Source organism: Nelumbo nucifera, chromosome 6 (assembly GCF_055504915.1).
Source record: "Nelumbo nucifera cultivar China Antique chromosome 6, China Antique-T2T, whole genome shotgun sequence".
NCBI classification, from domain to species: Eukaryota; Viridiplantae; Streptophyta; class Magnoliopsida; order Proteales; family Nelumbonaceae; genus Nelumbo; species Nelumbo nucifera.
Genome location: NC_142654.1, coordinates 63,513,715 through 63,520,352, shown reverse-complemented (window position 1 = coordinate 63,520,352; position 6,638 = coordinate 63,513,715). Strand labels below are relative to the sequence as shown.

At 37.5% G+C, this 6,638-nt stretch overlaps 1 pseudogene; it reads left to right on the top strand.

Moving 5' to 3' along the window:
- The first annotated feature begins 3,806 nt into the window (after positions 1–3,806).
- LOC148791129 (auxin-responsive protein SAUR64 pseudogene) lies at positions 3,807–4,250 on the top strand (annotated as a pseudogene).
- Positions 4,251–6,638: the final 2,388 nt, after the last annotated feature.

The window sequence follows — 6,638 nt, the reverse complement described above, 5'->3', positions numbered from 1 at the left end:
GGGCATAGCTTAGTTATATATAATTGCAAGCAGAGACAAGCCAGAAGAGACTGGCTTTCCTTTTGTCGGGTTGCATGGAATGCATAACCATGTGATGATTGGACTATTAAGTTGCATCTAGATTAAAGAGCTTGGCAACTTGGCACGATAGATTGTTGAGTGAATGATGATGGCATCCATATATGGAGGTAGTAGGGCATCACATCCCATTTTGGATTTCTTTCTCACAATCGGTTAGGTAGACGACATACTGGGTCCATTTATTTTAATGCGCAATTCATTGACTGAAATTGTTTGCATGGCAATCACTAAGTACTACTATACTGTTAAAGTTGAAAATAATCTTGTGAAACATCGTACAAAGGAGTCAACATGATGAGTGCATGGTGGGAGGGCTAGTATGTATGTAAACTATCCACATGGTTTTGCTTGGTGCCCTCAACTCTACCCCAAGATGAAACTATATATTGGTTTTACCAAATTTGTTTATTTATTTGATTTCTTTTAAACCTGGTCATTAAGGGGGTGTTTGCAAATGTCAATGGTTCGGAAAAAGTATATGGGCCTGTTTGGTTTATGGGAATCGGGGTCTAGATTTGAAATTGGAATGGGCCATTTCTATTCCAACAGTTTGATTTGATGGAATCAGAATCCCATTCCCATTACTGGTGAAATGACATTATTTTATTTGAGAGAATGACCATTCTTTTCCTCTTTCTTGAAAATGAAATTCCATTTTGGCTAACTGATTCCAATTCTCTTTCGGATTCCTATCTAAAACAAAGACTATATAACTGTCCGCATCTCTCTGCATGTCAGCTGTTGGTGATGAGATTCTTCTCCTACCCATTACAGCTAACTTGTGCCACTTTCTTGCCATGGCAATGAGATTGTTGTGGGTAACCATGAATCTTAATGTGAGCTTGATCAGAAAAGAACTTAAGCCCCATATGACGAAATTTGCTTAAAGGCAATAGGAATAGCTCAGTTATATATAATTGCAAGAGGCGACGAACCCCTGCAAGCGTAGGTTTACTTTGTGTTAGGTTGTAAGGCAAACAAAGCCATGTGAAATTTGGGTTGGGGAACTGAACTGATATTTTAGAGGCGGGCATGTCTGGGTGTTTAGTAATAAACATATCCTCATGAAGACAGTAGGCCATAATTGAATTGAATCTCAATTTTCCGGTCATGCACAAACAATTATCCAACATACTGGGTCCAATCAATTCAGCAGTAGAAGCAAAGATTAAGGCAAGTGGTGGGGAGCTTTAGTGGGATCATACATTAATTACTCCGTTCTTTCCGGTGTTACTCTGCTCGCCTTGGTATACCAAGCAATTTATACTTCGCCAATCCGTCATCTGTTTTGGGAAAAACCACATAAAATTAAAAGGTTCTTCTATGGGACATTAATGTTCAATTATTAGCCCAAAACTAAACCGTGATAGATGATCTGAATCATTTAGGTAAATCATCAAATAGATGGGTTATTGCTTGAAACTTGTCGGGCCAACTCAAATCCTATGGGGATCCTTGTTTAAGACCATTTAATGTGTGAAAGGTGTCCCATTAAACAAGGTGCTCACACTCGTATCTCTGTTTTTATATATCTTTAATCTTTTACCCCACAAAAAGATAATTGTCCAATTGTAGTTGGTTGCAATGCAAATTTATTTGCTCTAGTGCAAAATTATTTGCTCTAGTGCAAAAGAGATAAACAGTGGTCCATGTTTTTTTTTTCTTTTTTTTTTTTATTTGCCACAGATTGTGCTCCAAGATACAGAAGTTATGGCGAAGAGCACGAAAAGAAGAGTTTGATATCAACCTCAAGTGGTGCACCAAACACCACCCTGACATCGTATCCTGTAAGAACATGCATTCCAATTAACATCTATAAACTTGTCTCATCTCCTCTTGTATCCACCCAGGACAATCCGTATCCTGTTTGCTAAAAGAAAGATATGGTGTCGTTGTGAGATCCATGTGGACCTCCATCCAGAGGACAATCCGTGTCCTCAGGTACATGCATAGGCCCACGCTTTATTTCAGTAATTTACAAATATAAGGCCCCTTCTGGAAGGACAAAAGCTTTATCATGAAATATTGGTTTTAAGCCGTATGGATGAGCTCAAAACCACCACAGGAAAATCCTCCCAAAAGGACTCTAAAATTCTAAATATTACTAATTCATGAAATTCCCGAAAGGACAAAAGCTTTCCCATGTCTAGGGGTGGATTCGAACCGAACCAAATATCTTGCTATTGGAGGTTGGCTTGCTCATAAACTATCATGTTTAAGCTTGAGCTCAATTCAAATTAGAGACTTGAGCTTGAGCTCGACTTGAATCAAAAGCTCAGAAGTTCGAGCTCGACTACCTTGGATTGCAGGTCTCCCTCAGGTGCTGAAGTACTGCATAAAGGTCTCCCTATTAGTCGAGGTGCTAAGCCAAAGTCTCCCAAGCATCCGAGATGCCGAGCCGAGGTCTCCCTCAAGTGTTGAAGTACCGAGCTGAGGCTTCCCTAGCAGCCAATGTGCCGATTTGAGGTCTCCATCAGTTGCCAAGGTCCCGAGCTGAAGTCTCTCTCAATTGTCGAGATGCCAAGCCGAGGTCATCCTTAGTGGTCGAGGTCTCCCTCAGTGAACAAGGTGCCGAGCCAAGGATACATAGTCTCACGAGCCTCACATATTGAGCATTATTAAGCTTGAGTTGGCTCGATTAGAAAACGAACCTATATATTGTGCTTGAGTTCAGCTCGAAGCTTAATTTAGACCAAACCGATCTGAGCTTTTTACGAACTGACCTCAAAAAGCTTATGAGTAGCTCGGCTCATGGCCACCTCTAAATTGGTGTCCTTGTGAAATCCTATTGGGCCCTTTATCCCGAAAGAAACCCCATCTATTTTATGTTTGTAATTTGAATTAGGTACGTAATTGCATAGGAAGAGATACATGAGCCCACACTTTAATTCAATAGAGTAGTAGCTTTAAAAACACGCACCCTGTGTGGGGCTTCTTTTGTATGCAGTCCTTGGAGTAAAGAAGCGACATTAGTGGGAGTTTGCTATTATGAATGGATTTTTTTCTATGATGAAAAAAACAGCATGGTCAACAAAAATGATATACCTTTTTCTGAATCAATCACATTGGCAACCACCCCCTTAATGAACAAAGTTAATAAACAAGCTAAATTGGTAAAGAAACCCAATTGCAATTTTTGTCTTGGGGCAGAGTTGAGGGCACCAATCAAAAGCAAGTGGACAGTTTAGTAAGCCCATCCACCTAGCCACGTTATATGTCGGGCCCATCCACCTGTGGCTCACTCAGTGCTTCCCTTTGACTCCTTTGTATTGTTGTTTCACGAGATTATTTTCACTCTTCAGCAGTACAGTACAGTAGTACTTCAGTTATCACCAACAAGTTCAGTCTATGAGTTGGCACATTAAATTAGATGGACCCGGTATGTCCTCTGCCTAACCAATCGAGAAGAAAGAAATCCAACATCCAATGTGACGCCCTGCTATCTCCACGAGGCCATCGTATATTCACCCAACAATCTATCATGCCAAGTTGCCAAACTCTTTAATCTTGATTGAACTTAATAGTCCAATCATCACATGACTATGCATCCCATATGCAACCCGACATAAGGAAAGCTACTCTTCTCTGGCAATTCTATATAACTAAGCTATGCCCATTGCTTTCTCTCCATCCCCAAAACATCTCTCTTCTCTTCTCAGAAACCTCAGCAAATCTCTTCCTTTATCCTCAAGACCCTTATTTCTCTCAAGCTCACACTAGAAAACATGATCAACAACAGGAAGCTTCTTGCCATGGTAAGAAAGTGGCAGAAGTTGGCAGCCATCGGCAGGAGAAGAATCTCATCGCCAAGAACTAAACTGCAAAGGGGTGCGGATGAGTGCAGCGCAATGGTGGCTGTTAAAGATCACTTCGTTGTGTACACGGCTGATCAGAAACGTTTTGTTATTCCATTGACGTATCTCAACAATCCCATCTTCATAGAGTTACTCAGAATGTCTGAAGAAGTGTTTGGACTACCGAGTGATGGGCCTATCACATTGCCATGCGACTCAACGTTTGCAGAATACATCATCTCAATGGTGCAAAGACGTCCTTCAAGAGAATTAGAGAAGGCCTTAATTATGACCCTACCAATAAGTCGGTGCTCATTATCTTCTTCTCTCCATCAAGAACTGGGTATTCGGCCTATACCTGTAAATGGCTTTTGAACAAGTCATATATTGCTATGACCCCTGGGATCATTGGGGATCTTCAGTATTTTTTTTTTCTTTTTTTGAATTTGTAAATGATTATACATACACAAATACAAGTTCTGTTGCTGTATCTTCAGCAGAATTTTTGGATGAAAATGATATCGAGCTCACTTTTACTCGTGCAAATATATGTTAGTGTTTCCATACAAGTGTAATAACTGTTCCGGCAACCTGATCCTTTATCTTGAGAAGTCCCCTCTTGTTTAATTAAAGTACTAGCGGAGGGGCCCTGTTTCGTAGAGGTTGGAATGGAATTGTTGACCCGTTGATCTCGTTCTTGGTCAAAAACTGTTGAATCGGTCAATGACCCATTGATTTGAGCGATAGAACTATCGACCCGTTGACTTGTTCAATAGTTTTTGGCCACTTTTTATTTTTTTAATTGAGAACCATCTAGACAACCGGTTCCATTTTATCTTAATCTTAGTCCCTGGCCAAAAATCGTTGAATCGGTCAACGATCCATTGACCCGGGCGGTCAAACCATTGACCCGTTCAATGGTTTTTGGTCGTTTTTTTATTTTTTTAATTTTTGTTGTCAGAACGGGCCATTCGTTCGAACCGAACTGTCAAACCGTCGACCCGAAAACTAGCGGCCAAAACGGTTCTGTTTTTTGGTTATATGAGTCACACACTCGAATGACATAACCCATATGGTACTGCTTAATGGACCTCACACACTCAATTTTTTGCCTATAATTTTTGTTGTCAAAACGGGTTGTCCATTTTTCTATTTTTCTAATTGAATACCGTGCAAGCAACCAGTTTCGTTTTACCCCAATCCCGGTCCCTGGCTAAAAACCCTTGAATCGGTCAATGACTCATTGACCCAAGTGGTCGAACCATCAACCCGTTGACCCGTTCAATGGTTTTTGGCCATATTTTTATTTTTTTTTTAATTTTTGTTGTCAAAACGGGTCGTCCGTTCGAACCGGACGATTGAACTGTCGACTCAAAAACCGATGACCATAACAGTTCCATTTTCGATTCGTATGAGTCACACGCTCAAATGACATAACATGTGTGATACTGCTCAATAGACCTCAAACACTCAATTTTTTGCATGTAATTTTTTGTTGTTAGAAGGGGTCATCCATTTGAACCGGATGATTGAACCATTGACCCAAAAATCGATGGCTAGAACGGTTCCGTAATTGTTTGCTTGTAAATTTTTGTTGTTAGAACGAGTCATCCATTCGAACCGAACGGCCGAACCGTCGACCCAAAAACCGGTGGCTAGAATGGTTTCGTTTTCGGGTCGTATGAGTCACATGTTCGAATGACATAACACGTATGATACTACTTAATGGACCTCACAAACTCAATTTTTTGCCTATAATTTTTTTTGCTAGAACGGATTGTCCGTTCAAACTGGATGATCAAATCATCTACCCGGAAACCAGTGGCCTAACGGTTCTGTAATTTTTTTCTTGTAATTTTTGTTGTCAGAACAGGCCATCCATTCGAACCGGATGGTCGAACCGTTAGCTCTCAAAAAGTTATAACAATATTTATCAATAATAGTAAGTAATTATACAATTTAATTAAATAATCATTAATGATAGTTTTAATAACATATTCAGTTATTTTTAATATAACAGTAATTATAAATTTATGAATAGGATTTATTAACAATATTCGTTAAATTAATAATTACCAAAATTAAATTAAATTAATAGTATTTATCAGTAATACTCAGTAATTATAATATTTTATTAAATAATCAATAACAATACTTTTAATAACATTTTTAATTATGTTTAATATAATGATAATTTTAATTTTAATTTAATAGTATTTATTAATAACAATATTTGTTTATAATATCTTATTTATAATATTAATACAATATTTATTTATAATATTTTATTAATAGTATTTATTAATAACAATATTTATAATTTTAATTTAAAGTAAAATTAAAATAAATATCTAGTTATTATCAATATTTATAATAACAGTAATTATTAATTATAATCATTAATTATATATTTATTAAATTACTGAAATAATCAGTAATTATTAAATTATAGTAATAATTACTGTAATAATCAGTAATTACCGGGTTGCTCTCACGTGAGATCTACTCGCATGAGTGGATTCCATTTCCTGGATGAAGAGGGCACCCATTTCCTATTAATAGATATATATAAGACAATTGTGATTGTGATCTAGTTGTTTTGGCCCCTGCTATTGATATATATAATAAATAATAGTTAATGTTATAGAAAATTTAAGTTAAAATGGAAATTAAATACTTTTACTTGAGAAATAAATCATTAATTTTACACACAGTGGTTGGGACTGCCAATCATTAATTCCAATCCGACTGTTTAAAATTTTT